This window comes from Diplotaxodon limnothrissa, linkage group LG8 (assembly GCF_057381915.1).
Source record: "Diplotaxodon limnothrissa isolate DT_005_m linkage group LG8, D_limnothrissa_male_GT1.1, whole genome shotgun sequence".
Taxonomy (NCBI): domain Eukaryota; kingdom Metazoa; phylum Chordata; class Actinopteri; order Cichliformes; family Cichlidae; genus Diplotaxodon; species Diplotaxodon limnothrissa.
The window spans coordinates 12,142,134-12,157,608 of NC_140603.1; positions in this window are offsets into that span (position 1 = coordinate 12,142,134).

Consider the following 15,475-nt stretch of genomic DNA (forward strand, 5'->3'; position numbering starts at 1 on the left):
GTGTGTGCTTGTGGGTGGATACCTGGGTCACTAGGTACAGTGATCTGGCGGCATCCAACCAGAGGCCCTCGCTGTGTCCTGCTGGCTGCTCTGTAATCCTATAATTAGAACTTGGGTGGACCACTTTAATGAAGGCTGGCTTGGATGGATTGCTGTTGCTGTTTGGATCATTTTGGTACGAGCGTGTGTTTATTTTAGAGTGTGTGGCTCTGTTGACTGCCAGGCCTCCCCAATATAGAGTTCACTGCTCGGGTCCAGATATAGTAGCGACCCTCGGCGCCCTTCCTGCTCCTTGTTAAAAACAGTCATCTGTGGGAAATTTGTTTGTTAGCTTTCGCTCTGCTTGCCCGAGGTACTCCTTGACCTTAAGTTTAACCAGTGAAGTTGTGCTGCATTACAAAAGAGACCAGTGCATTTTGCAGGAAATGATCTCTCAGTCTGGGCAATCATGTTTCACTGCTAATGTGGCGAGTGCTAGATGAGAAGATTGTCACTGCTTTCATAGACGCTTTCATAGCTTAGCTTAGCTTAAAGACCAGGCCTCCGAAGATAATGAAATTCATTTACTTCTTGTGGTTTTATGGTGATTAGAGTTGAACTCTCGAGAGTCAACAAGGAACCACTGCATCACTTTGCAGGGTTGAATTAAACACCTCTGCTTAGCATTTTCTTCATATTTTTGAGAAAACAATATGGTGATAACATTTCAGCATCTGGAACTAGATGCAGGGATATTATTGGTGCAGACAATATCTTATTGTACCTTCTCATATATGATAAGCATTCCCTCTTTATTGGTGGTTCAGCCTCTATTCTTCCATGTTTTGCTCTTTCATAAATCTGGAACTTTAACCCATTTATTTCTACTAAAGTATTACTTTATACAGTCCTGTGCAAATGTTTTAAGCATCTCCAATTTCTTTATATTTTATAACAAATTGGAAATAAGTGCAGCAATTTATTGAAACATGCAAAGATTCACAGAATACTGTATATATACTGAGTTTGAAATTCAATCTTTGGTATGACCACCTTTATTTTTCATCGCAGTCTGAGCTCTTTTCAGCAACTTTCTTGCAATTTCTTTAAGTAGTCTTCAGGAATAGTTCTCCAGGCTTCTTAAAAGACATTCAAAGCTCTTCTTTGGATTTTGGCTGCCCTTTCCCCCCCCATTTTCTGTCAAGATGATAACACACTGCTTCAATAATGATGAGGTCCGGGCTCAAGGGAGGCCAGTACATGACTGATAGTGCTCCACTGAGTGTTTTTCTATCCAGGTATGCTTTTACTGCACTAGCAGTGTGTTTGCGATCATTGTTATGCTGAAAAACGAAGCTGTCGCCAATCATATGGGTTCCACCAGTTTCAACAAGATCCACAACAGCACAAACTATGACCGTTGTACCTCTCTCTTGTCCTCCTCTGTCATTCTGACAATTTGAACCAAACCAAAAAAAATCTAATTAGGTTCATCACTCCATAAAATCTGTTTTCATTACAGTTCTTCGTAATTTTCTCCCTGTTTCTCCTACCTTGAGTGTGTGTGTTTGTACATTGAATTTCAGAAGTCAGATATTCGTTTTTCATATTGTTTCAAAATTTAATTAAGAATTTTCTTATTTTTACCTATTTAGAGTTTTGAACAACTTTTCCTAACTTTAATCTAAAATTTAATTTAAAGTTTTAAACATTGCTCAGTATGACTACATTTCCTCTCTGGTACATGGCACTTTTTCCATCTGCGTTAAACTGCTTACCCTCACTCAAATGTCTGTACCTTTCATTCTGAATCTTATTTTTCCACATGCCCACATATTCAATTTCATGCAAATATTTGAATTAATCAGAATCAGAATCAGAATCAGAATCAGAATACTTTATTGATCCCTGGGGGAAATTATTTTTTGTTACAGTGCTCCATTTTAAACCAACATTAAGACAAGACAGACAATACGCTAACTAAGAATAGTACAATATATACATATATACATACATACATACATAAGTCACTTATAAATAAATAGTTGGAAAAGAAACATGTGTAGTTGTAGCAGCAAACAGTGTGTTAAGTGGATGCGTTGTACAGGGAGATGGCCACAGGCAGGAATGATTTCCTGTGTCGTTCAGTGGTGCTTTTCGGTAATCTCAGTCTCTCACTGAACGTGCTCCTGTGACTGACCAACATGTCATGGAGTGGGTGGGAGGTGTTATCCAACATTGTCTTTATCTTGGACAGTATCCGCCTCTCCGACACCACCTTGAGGGAGTCCAGCTCCATCCCCACAACATTGCTGGCCTTACGGATCAGTTTATTAAGTCTGTTGGCATCTGCGACCCTCAGCCTGCTCCCCCAGCATGCAACAGCATAGAGGATCGCACTGGCCACAACAGACTCGTAGAAAATCCTCAGCATTTTCTGGCAGATGTTGAAGGACCTCAGTCGCCTCAAAAAATAGAGACGACTCTGGCCCTTCCTGTAAAGTGCTGTGGTGTTTTTAGCCCAGTCCAGTTTATTGTCAATGTGTACTCCAAGGTATTTATAGTCCTCCACAATGTCAACACTGACCCCCTGGATTGAAACAGGGGTCAAGTGTTTCCTGGTCTTCCTGAAGTCCACGATCAGTTCCTTGGTCTTTGCCACGTTGAGCTGCAGATGATTCTGCTCACACCACGTGACAAAGGAGTCGACCACAGCCCGGTACTCTGTCTCATCATCCCTGCTGATGCATCCAACCACCGCAGAGTCATCAGAAAACTTCTGAAGATGGCAGGTCTCTGTGCAGTGGCTGAAGTCTGTGGTGTAGAGGGTGAAGAGGAAGGGGGAGAGGACAGTCCCCTGTGGTGCCCCTGTGTTGCTAATCACCTTGTCAGACACACACTGTGGGAGACGTACATATTGTGGTCTTCCTGTCAGGTAATCAACAATCCAGGACACCAGAGAAGCATCCACCTGCATCGCTGCTAACTTATCACCCAGGAGGGTCGGCCTGATGGTGTTGAAAGCACTGGAAAAGTCAAAAAACATGACCCTCCAGGGCTCTAGACTAACTTTTTGACATGGGCGCACCGGTACGCCTAACTTTAAAAATTTAGGCGTACCGGCACAAAAGTTAGGCGCACTCAAATTTTTCAACCGCATCGCTTAACACCGCAGTTTTACATGTGCACTTTCTTTGGGGGGGGGGGAAGTCCATACAGACAATATTAATTTCTAAATTATTAACTAACAAACTTGTGCTTAAAGTGCTTTGTCAATATTGTAGAAAATGTTAAAAACTTAATCATCATCTTGGCCTCCTCTGACGACCTGTTTGCTGCTGTCTGCTGCTGAAAGGCCGTGGGGAGAGGGGACACTTGGGCAGTGCATTTACTGCAGCATATAATGTGTTTTCTGGATACACTGTGCTTTTTCAGCATTCAAATATTGATGGCACCGTGTCAGAGCACTGGCTATGAATTTCAGACAGATCAGGCCTTAACTTAACAAAAAAGTTATCAATAGTTCTTTTCATCTTTTCTTATTACCCACAGCTACAGTACATCCACTTCTCTCAGGCCTAGGCTGCTCACTAGGGCTGAGTATCATCACTGATTTCTATAATCCATTCAATTCCGGTTCTCAAAGTCCTGATTTGATTCAATTTAGCCTCAGACAGTCAGAAATAATATAATTCTGATCATTTATCAGTACTGATACACATGAGACTTCATCAGAATTGTGAAAATCACAGCAGATGCCTTTGTGTGAAAGTAACTGAGAATAAAACACAGGAAAACATGAAGGAGATTTTCCTGGTCTGGCTTTTTATAGCAGATAACCTTAAAAATATTCTGCAATTTTGCATAATTTTAAGAAATTTAAATTTCTTCAGTATTGAACAGCAGAAATTAGTCTTTCTTGTCCGAGGTCATTTAAGTGAAAAAAGAAAAAGCGCTGTAAACAACGCTAGACTGGTGGGTAATAAGCGAATGAATAATGCAGAAAACAGATTTGAGACGGGAAACTGTTCCTGAAGTACAGAGAGAGAGAGAGCTGTGCAGGAAGTGTGATTTTTATCGTGGTGGAAGCAAAACAGCAAAAGTCAGAGGGAATTCATGAGACATTGATCAAATGTGAAGCGCAGTTTGCTGCTTCTTTTGCTGCAGGCTCGGTGAATTTTGGTTGGAGAGACAAAACCTGCAGCTCAGAATCAGCGCAAAAAGACGTAAGAATCGCTAAGCTCCGACAGCGTGTCCGTGTTCAGGCCGTCGGGTGAGAAAGCCGAGAAAGACGAAGCTGATTCTGATGTGTTGGGTCCACTCCGTGTTTAGGTCTTTGTGTGGAATCCGTTAATGAATTGATATCGCTTTATTCAAGCTACTCACCTCTCTCTTCCACCTGCACTTTCAACTGGACCACGGCCAATCAGAGAGGTCCCGCCCCTGACTATCTCTGATTGGTTTAGTCCACGATAGGGGCATAATGTGTGTCTGTTGTTGACCACACGGAGAGTTGCAGAGATTTTTTTTTTGTTACCAGAACAGTTGGTCGCACCTGTGCGACCAAATATTTATTTTTAGTCGCACCACTGAAAAATTTGGTCGCATTTGCGACCAAATTGGTCGCACTCTAGAGCCCTGCCCTCACAGTGCTCGCCGGCTGGTCCAGATGGGTGTAGACACGATTGAGCAGGTAGATGATGGCGTCCTCTGTTCCGAGACGAGGCTGATAAGCGAACTGAAGGGGATCCAGGTGTGGTCTTACTATGGGTCGCAGCTGGTCCAGGATGAGCCTTTCCAGGGTCTTCATGATGTGGGAGGTCAGTGCCACGGGCCTGTAATCCTGGGGGCCACTGGGACGAGGCGTCTTTGGTACAGGGACGAGGCATGATGTCTTCCACATCACCGGGACCCTCTGCAGACTCAGACTCAGCATAAACAGTTTATGAAAGACTCCACACAGCTGGAGTCTTAATCACCGTAACTACCACGAGAGTGAAAAACATTCTTATCTTATGACATGCTCTTTTTGATAAACACTTTTTTTTACAGTGTGCTTTTTCGTGACCTCTTTCACAGATACCATCTCCTAAAATCAACATTTATATTACAACATTTTCTGAGTTTAGTGCCGACCGCCTTCACAAGGAGGTGGGCGTGCTCCAAGGGCAAAATTCTCATGTTAGGACATCAAAATAATGTAATCATCCAGATGGCTTTAAAACACTGAACTCTCGCTATTAATCCAGCCTTCAGACACATGTTTGTGTTTCTAATTGCAGCGGGAGTGAAAAAAATGGTTCTGCAGTAAATCTCAACAGTTATGACAGCTGAGCGAAAATAGTGCTAAATGGAGACAGATCCTGGAGTCATTAAGTCAAAATGAGAGAGAAAGAGATATCTCAAAGATTTGACTCACAGCCAATACCGTTAGGAGGATGATATATGAACCTATTCGATCTGGGATTTTCACTCATAGTGGATGGTGTACAATGTACCCACAAGCATGTGCGCATACACACTCAACTCGCTGCCGATTCCACCTGCTCCCTGCAGCCCTACCAAGAAGCCTCCACACAATCACCTATCTCCTGACTGCTGACTTTGCAACTCATCCCACCCTCTTCTTAGTTTTTTCTCTAACTCTTTATTTTGTTCTTCTCATTTTGGCACACTCCTATAGACCTGTCATACAACTCCTCTCCTCTCCTCTTTGCTCCTCTCCTCTCCTCTCCTCTCCTCTCCTCTGACTTCTCCTCTTTGTGCTCATCTCTTCACTGCTGTCGTGGCGTATCAACAAAGTCCCATCACTGTCAGCCAGCGAAACTGCCTCTGCTTTTCAGTGTGTTGCTTGTGTGTGTGTGCATATGTGTACTGCTGAGACACTTGTCTTTGTTTCTCTACAGGAGGTACAATCCTGGCTTTAGACTCACACAGTCTAAAGTTCGTAGGGTTATCGAAATTGGGCTAGCTGCCGTATAATCGTGTGCTACCTAGAGGCTAGCTATAGAGCTATGGCTAGGCTAGCTATGGCTAGGATAATATAAAAACATTAGCAGATCAAAGATTGAGGGCAATGCTAAATTTTTCTCCTAAAAGTCAAACTTCTGTCAAAAGACAGAAATGATACATAAACAACACAAGGTTAGTCATTAATATGTTGCTCGCTATGAAAAATTCCTCATCCTAAGCTAGTAGCCACAGACATTCCACTTAGTCTCAGAGTGATTCTCTGTTCTCAGATTTTGTTTCTTGTCTTTTCTGAAACTTTCAGATATTTTGGTTTCTGGCAAACTGAGCCCATGGTCTGACGTTACATTGGAAGATTTAAAAACTGAGCTTAAAGACAAGCTGCACATAAATAGTGCTAATAAAAAGCCAGAGAGGCTGACAATGATCACTGATTACTTTTAGGAGCTTGATTCTAATAAATAAAATAAGATACAAAGCCTTGTAACATGGTAAACAGACAACAACCTTAATGAATGCGAAGCTTGGACCCAGAAGCAGGGCTGATACGTCAGCACTTAAAAAGCAAAAGGAACCTTCTGCTGGCTGCACCAAGCATCAGCACCCAGGGTTATAAAAAAAAGTATATTCGGGAAGCACAGTGTAGAGTTAGGGTCATCAGTGATGATGACTTAGGCCTCCCAGGGTTAAGAGAAAAATATAAATGAACCAATCAAATGAACTTTGAGTCAGTGCAATTATTCCTTACTAATTACAATGTTTACAAATGAGTAAAGCACCAATCTATGTGATGGGAGTTCCTATTAGTAATGAAGAGGGCTTTCATTACACTCTCATTTACCTAAGAGGCCAATTTCATGGAAGCAAGCAAAGTCCTTCTCTCTAGATTGTATCTTGTTTGTTTGTTTTTTGTCATCATATATTGTCAAGCAAACATTTGGTTGACATAGTTTGGCATGGAGCAGTAATACCTTGGATGCCAGGCATTACTCTGATGTCTGTAAACAGACAGAGGTATCATGTCTGTTCACCATATTCTCAGGACCATAACAATGGATTTGACACATTTTTAATTTACAGGAGGAGAAACCATCAGCATTTGTGGGTGTATCTTGTGTCTGTATACACTGTTGTGTGAAAAAGTATTTGTTCCTCTCCTGATTTCTTGATTATTATTATTTTGTCACACTTACTCGTATCAGATCATCAAACTAATGTTAATATCAGACAAAGATAACCAGAGTAAATACTAAATGCAATTTTATAAACAGTATTTGTTCTTCTCATTTATTAAGGAAAAACAGTTATCCAAACTTAAATGAATTAAATGTGATTAAACACATTTACCGTATTGGAAAGCCGAGTTCAATTTCACCAGCCACACTCGGGTTGGATTACTGTCAGAGTTGCTGAGTCAACAAAGCACTTAAATAGGACCTGGTTGACAAAGTGAAGCAGGCTAAACGATCTCAACAAGCAACACATTGTCACAATCTGAAAAGAAGAAGCTAAGAAACAACGTTACTGGCATTTATTGGTCTAGAAAGGATTACAAAAATGGCATTCATTGGGAGAGTTCCAACATGAAAACCACTGCTGACCAAAAAGAACACAAAGGCTCATTTGCCAAAACACATGCTGATGATCTCCAAGACTTTTGGTTAAATTTTCTGTGGGCTGAAGAAAGAAAAGTTTAACTTTTGAAGGTTTGAGTCCCGTTACATATGGCGTAAAACTAACATAGCATTTCATAAAAAGATCATCATACTAAACCTCAAACATGGAGGTGGTAGTGTGACGGTCTGGGGCTGCTTTGGTGCTTCAAGACAACTTGCTGCAAGTGATGGAACCGTGAATTCTGGTATCTGTCAGAAAATCTTGATGAAGATTTTCAGCTTGTGTGCTGAAGCTCAAGAGCACTCAGTTTACAGTGATCTGACTGAGAGAAAACAAAATTAAGTTATCATGAATGGCTGCATGCAGTTCTTGCTGCCAAAGGTGGCACAACCAGTTATTAGGTTCAGCAAACAATTACTTTTTCACAAGGGCTGTAGGTTTGGATAGCCTTTTTCCCTTAATAAATGATGTTTGATGATAGGAAACACACACACACACACACACACACACACACACACACACACACACACACACACACACACACACATATATATATACATAGAGAGAGAGATACTTAAATGTTAAAATTGAACATGTTACAGAGAGACACGCATGCAGCAATGACACAGTGAAAGGGCACTGTAAATGTGAACGACACAGGTTATATTCCTGACATCAACAGAGTGTTAGATGCCCATCTGTATTCACAGCGATTAAAAGGTCAGAGCGTTGTCCTGACATTCTCTGCACCTCTGGAGCTCATATCCCCCCCCCCGCCAGGTTGTGGAAATGTTATTGTAACTGAGATGCTAGCTGGACAGGGCCCAGTACGACACAGGAAGTGTGTATCCTAAATGGAGTTTCCATGAGATTCGGAGCGGCTTGACCTTTCAGTGATGGCCTCGATGTGAAGTACCTTCCCCTCAGGGTAAAAAGAAAAGGTGCGTCTGCTGTTTTCCTTTCCTCAATGGGAGCTTTATTGAATGGGGGAGTGGGAGAAAGAAGGGCAGCTGTTTCTCGTACGCTTTCTTTATCGAATGTCGGACAAAATTGTGATAAAGTCTCCTCGCATTTCTCAACCCTGAAAAGCAAAAAGTTGTTTGTTTTTGTCTTCCTTTACAAAAACAGGTCTCTCTGTGCAAATTCAGTAGGAACAGAATAGGTATGAAGCCAGAGAGTAGGGGACGTATTGCAACACACTCCTTAATATTGGGTTTACTGGCCGTGAACCATGCCTGGCTTTATGTCTGCTCTGTCTGCCTTTATTATTACATAGCTTTTTGTGATTTGCAGGATTTTGTTTTATGATATCTGTTGCAGCAAAGGCAGTATAGGATATTATCAGTTGTTGTAAAATATCACATACCTTGAAATATTACAACCTCATAAAATATGCTATACATCAAACTCTATTACTGCGAACGCTGTCCAATAGATAGCACACACAAGACCTCTGTCGCCTGTGGTTTTGTCATTTAAAGGATATATTGATTTGGCCTTATGCCAAACCATTTCTGTGTTATTTCCCTTAAGGCTGCAGTGGCTAAAGCACCCGTATTAATTTTGTAGATATTGATACTCTTAATAGAGCAACACACACAGGCACTCACCTTTTGGCTTTCTCTACGTAACAACCCATCTGTGAGATGTTTTAAGTTATTGTGGGGTTCTCATATTATTCTCATATTAAACCAAAGGAAAAACAGAGATCATTTAAGTGTGTGTGTGTTTGCATTGGAAAGAATTTCTTTCCTTCAATCTAAATTCAGTTGTCCTGTCCCGTAAAAGGTGTTGGTTGGCAGGTGGCTGGTCTTGATTGCATTAGACTGATGACGTGCTCAAAGCAGCAAAGAGAGGGAAAAAAGGAGAAGGTCTGTTTTCTTGCCAGAGGTATAACAAAAAAAAAGGCGAAAACTCTTAAGTATGTGTGATACAGCAATCTGTGAGGGAGAGGATAGAGGTAGGATTAAGGGTGCAGACTGAGTAGAGAGCGAGATATGGCCGTGATAGAAATGATGATGTGAGAGAACACGAGCGGTGGGGGGAAAAGCACCTTCACAAAATATGAAATCAGTATCAGCATCTCCCAATCTCTTATTCCAACATCAAATAGCGGCGTTCCGACACTAATTTTCTGAACACAAAACAAACATTAAAGCCCTGGTTTTCTGTTTCCCTCAGATTATAGTGCCTTGGTGTGTCTCAATGAATTGCCCTCTATCTGATTCCCTGTTGTTCGCGCTCCCACCTGCCTGCCTGGGCTTTTTGCCTGAGCTTTGTTGGGCCCTGAGAGCAGCTTAATACCTGTGGCTGATCTTAAACCAGCAAAAGGCTTTCTCTCAGGCCTCCTGCTGCTTCTCATTTCCTTCTACCGGAGGTCGTTTGCAGATGCAGAACACTAAAAGACAGAGGATGAAAACAAGGGATTGCTGTGTGTATAGGTCAGATGGGTTTTTGTGAGCCAACAAAGGCTGTATTGTTAAAAGACTGATTTGAATCCTAAGTAATCACGTGGGGATGACTGTCGCGTCGATGTCTAAATATCAGTGGTCTGACAACTGGTATAGAGCTCCTTGTTCTCAGTCAGCACAGAAATGGACAGCAAACAGCGGCCCTGTTTTGTTTGGGTATCACACATTTTCAAAGAGGCTTGAATTCAGAGGAAGTGCCTACAGCGTCCAGTTGGTTTCTTGGCCAGTGGATTTTGTGCCAAGATAAATACAGTAAAAAGCCAGCTGATTTGTAACAGCACTTGCCTAAATGGATACCACTCCAAAGTCTTTGTGACAAATTCAAAGCAAGTACAAATATACTCTGTGGCCAGTGATCAAAATCAAGCCTAAAGATACAGACACAGCCTCTCTCTATCCATCACTTAGCCCACTTAAATTAGGGAAAGCAAAGGAAAATGGTTCCTGGTCTTTTGGTAGATCTTAGTCAAATGTAGGGGGGGTATCAATGGGATTAGTGGTCTTCAATCATTCAAGCTTATTGATCCCCAGTCTGAGGAAATATCTGGAGGGCTAGTGCAGTATAGCTGAAGTGGGATTGATTGGGAAAATGGGACAGGTGATTTAGTTGATGCTTTCAATCTCTTTGAAGTTCAACAAACACACAACAGCCTCCATCACAAACACACATAGACACATGCACTACATTTAAAAGTATAGTAGCCATGCTAACAGCTCTCTCTAACAGCAGCAACTGTGTGAAAAAATGGGAGTTCCTCTAATGGCCAGCATAGACTTGTTCCAGAAGGTACTCAGTCCGTTTGGACACCCATGGAACAATGGCCAACTGTAGTGATTAAAATTAAAACCAAGAATACCAATCACAAAACAGCTTTTCTTTATTTCCCACTTCAACTCTATAACGGGTGAATTTCTTTTACACTCTATTTTGCTAAGACGCTAAGTTAGTGTGAGCCGACACAGGCAGCTCACACTAACAGAAACATCTAAGTGTGACAAAATCTGCAAAAATAAATAAATAAATAGAAAGAAAAATCAGAAAGGCAGCATTTAGTTTTTCACAGCACTGTAGTGCCACTCAATCCTGCCTCCAGCATGAATTACAATGCAAAGATCAATAAAACACCTGCATGCTGAACAGTGCGTCGATTTGTTTGTATCACGCCGAACCTGTCTCCAGATTACAGCTCTGACAGCCTCCAAATCAGAAGGATGTCAAGATGCAAGCGAACACACCATCTGTGTGCTTGTTTTTAGCAACTGTGTAGCAGCAAGGGAGTGAAGGGCTGGGGGTAAACACAGGCCTAGTGTGTTTACCACCTTAAAGGTGTTACCACCTTAAAAACCAACCTAAAATTTGATCATAATGCATTATGAATGATACCATTTTTCTCCCTTCACATAATTGTCAGCAGAACAGAAAATAATGGTATTTAAACACCTACTATAATTATCTCGTCTCACTTTAACTCAAAGGTGGGTTTTTAAGAAACGTACATTAACTCCAAATGTATCCATTCTCAATGACTTGCAACATACAACACGGAGTACATACACTGTACAACGTGATTAAAAATATGAATAAAAAATTTGCAATATTGTTCATGCTCATTTAATTTTTTAACTGACATTAGATAATTACAGAACACAGTTTAAACACAGTGAATTTCTGTTCTGTTTACAAGTTTGTGATGGAGAAAAATATTGCTTTCCATAATACATTATAATCATCTTTTCATAGTAATTATAGAATCAGTACCAATAATAAATATAGTGAATCCTTTCAGGATTTATTGTGGTTTGACCTCCTTCACTTCACTAACCACCCACAGAACTTATATATAGATTCGTTAGGCCGTGAAATATCAACATGCACAATATCGGCTTCATAACTCTGCCCCACTTTGCTTTTTGGCTGGAGAAGAAAAGCTTCTTAGACTTTGCGGTTGAGCAGTCACTGAGTCACTAGTATTGATCAACAGCCTCTATCGACCTCAGTTCATTTTGTTCTATGGAGCAATAAAAGTCTAACTTGTTAATCCTTTTAAGTGGAACTAAATGATTTCAGGAGGCATCTCGCAGCAGGACAGATCTGCTATTTGTGTCCAAGCATTGCAACTTTACGTGGTGGGACGAGATGAGCTGCGGCCACTGCAGCCGTCCTTCAGTCTGCCACACAGTGTGTAATGAAGCCCAGATTTTCATTCTTATTTGTCTTAGTTGAACCGCAGCCAGCGAGCAAGTCAAACGTGCATCATGTGTCCATTGGTTAAGGTGAATAAAGTCTTTAGTATTCCTGGCGTGAGTCTTCTCTGCCCGCACAATTATGAAAGCCTGATCCAGTGTTGAAAAGAGAAAAGGCTCAGTAACTTGTCTGATTTGACTGTCAGCATGTTTGTCCAGCAGCTGGAGGGACACAGTGAACAGAGCAACAGAACTTCAAAACGCGTATCAGGTTTTATATCATTGGTTAGTCCCTGTTTTATAATTTAATTCAATTTTAAGGCCTCTGTAGCTACCGTGTTGTTTACATCAGCCCCTCCGTCTTCTGTTCGGTTTGTTTAGACTGGACCTTGGTGAACGCTCTCTTCATCATATAACTGAAGCGAGCCATTTAGTACACATTTGTAAGGTTAATGTAGTCAATGTTCAGTTTTCTTTATTATTTAGAGGGAGAGATTATTACATTTTTCTTCTAAACTTAAAAAAAAAATAGCTTCCAAATCATTATGCTTACTTTCAGGAAAATGGAAAGTAGACACATTAAACCTGTGGCATCTGTTATTTGATAACATACATGAAATATCACCATCATTATTGGCCACCCAGCACATCTGACAGATGGCACCCATCTCAAAATGGCTGTTGTTGTCTTATCTGGGCAGTGGCAGACTGAAATGTTAATGAGGCCTTTTGATCAACAGCAGCCCCGTCTGTCAAGCTAGCCTTTAAACTGATCGGTTTGTTTGTCCAGAAGATTACGGGGGAAAAAAGAAAAATACAACCTTCAGTCCATTGACCTCTTTGCTGAATTAAGAGATACAAATAGTTTTGTCTTTACTGCCAGTGATTGGTTTCATGGCCCCTGCTGTATCCAGGTATTGACTTGGTCTTAAAAAGAAAGACAGAAGAACAAGAAGTACTTTGATGGGGAAAAGGATTTGTACAAGAAATCCCAAATGGAGATGAGTACCGGAGAAAACTCCAACATCAGCAAGCAGAGAGTGACAGAGATTTAAGCCTGAAAGAAAAGCAGAAAGGAGAGAGGAACTGCCAAGAAAGAAAAGGAGGAAATTGAGAAGGGAATGAATATATTCATCTGAAGTTGCGAAAGAACAAAGAACACATCTTTGATGTTGCTCGTTCTCCACTGTGAAGATTATAACTTCATTATGAATCACAATAGAGATAGGGATGAACGGCTCTAGCTACGTGTCTGTCATCATAACTGAAACCCCCAGAGAGAGCATCCGCTGGTCAGTGTTAATATCAGAGATGATAGCAAATTGGTCCCGTGGGACGTTTTTAGAAATCCTGTTTAAGCTGCTCTGTTTAAGCTATTAAGTTTGTAGAGTCAGGTGAAAAAGAAAGCTTTCACAGGACTCTGTGCAGTGCAGGGACTCAAGTCTGGATTTTGACAGCAACTTAATTTCATTGTCCTGTTTCATGACCAAATTCGGGTCAACGTATGGTTGTTTGACTGATGGCCTCACATTTGACTACAATACTCTACAATACAGAGGAGTTAATGGTTCACTTGAAGTCTTCAAGGTGTCCAGGTCCTGTGGCTGCAAAACAAGCCCAAATTGTCACCCATCCACCATCGTGCTTCACAGTTGGTTTGAGGTATTTGTGCTTATATGCTGAATTAATTTTTCTCCATGTGCTGTTGTCCATTACTGCTTTTAATGTCATCCAATGTCCAAAGCACATTGTTCCAAAAGTCACACCAAGGAAAACTAGATCTCTGTGCAGCTGCAAGGGTAATGGACAATATTTTGGGGCTTCCTGCCTGGTTCAAGACATTCTGTTCAGTCCTCCAGCTCATTTAAGAAAAGGTAATAAACTGACAATAGTAGACAATAGCTAGTGGTTGTGAGACAGCATTTTGGCAAATGCAACTCTTCTAATTCTCTCTGCATGGACTGTTTCCCGGCATGCAAACAAACCCTGATCAAATGTGATGGATCTATAAAACTGGGTCTACAAGTAGGCCACATTATAAACAAAAAAGCTTCCATACCCAAATCTTGTCCCTCACCTGTATACTCCACATACTCATATGAAAATATCTATTTATAGAAATGAGAAAAACCAAGCAAGATTAAAAGCCAATGCCAAAAAATTAGTGAAGAATTTTCAGACATCTGCATAATCTCCAGGAATCGTTAAAGACGCATTTCCAGTAAGAGAATAATAAACTTCCGTGACCAGCTTCCAATTACAACACCCAAGATGTCCTCGTAAACTGAAAACCAAGTCTGGAAATTAAATTAAGAGTATTGGACAAGCTTCTAATTGAATACAAAAATATAGTGGTGGATTGCCTCCAGTGGAGCCAGAAGAACAAAGCCTTTTCAAAGCTTTAACAGGACCTAAACCTCAGAGAGAAAAGAAGATTTTACTGTGGGCAGAATACATTTCCAAAACAAGATTTGACATGTACCCAAGCATTCACCATGATATGCAACAACAGAACGTCACAGGGAGAAAAAGATGGTGCTACTGTCTAAACCACATCATCAACTTAACATCTTCTCTCCAGAAAAACACAAGTATGAACTCGCACTGGAGACACAGCCTTGCCACGCTATCAGAGAGCTCAGCTGCCCAAGCTGTCATTTGACAACATGCTGAAAAAGAAATTCAGTAAAACCTCTCACTTTGGGTGTAAGGTGAGTTACATACATTTCATTTACAGCTGAAGTCACAATAAATACTGAATGCAATCTTATTTTAACCACCAGACTAGCTGTGGTTCCTATGCATCCATCCATATTATTTTATTTTACAGGCGCAGGTTTGCTTCATAGAATCTGATTTGCTTCTTGCAACAGAAATATTACAACATCTTATAAAATAAAATTTAACTTTAACTTTTAATTTAGCATTTTTCATGGACGTTGATCCAGTGGCTGAATGAATTTGAACCTTAGGTCATATCTCTGTGAACCTCTGTGCTATCTAAATATTTCAGTCATATTTCATCAAGCAGAGTGCATTTTTCTAATTTCATTTACAGTCCCTCTTGTATATGCATAATGCATGAGCTCCTATCCTTCACTTGCATAGACCGTATACAAAGTCCATGTTCATGTTGCAGGTTTTGAGAGCCCTAGTGTAGTGATTCACATATGAAAAGATACACCTGCCTCCTTTGGAAAAAGATCTCACAATTATTCCTATACTAAATAAATATAAAAAAGGTTTTCTATCTA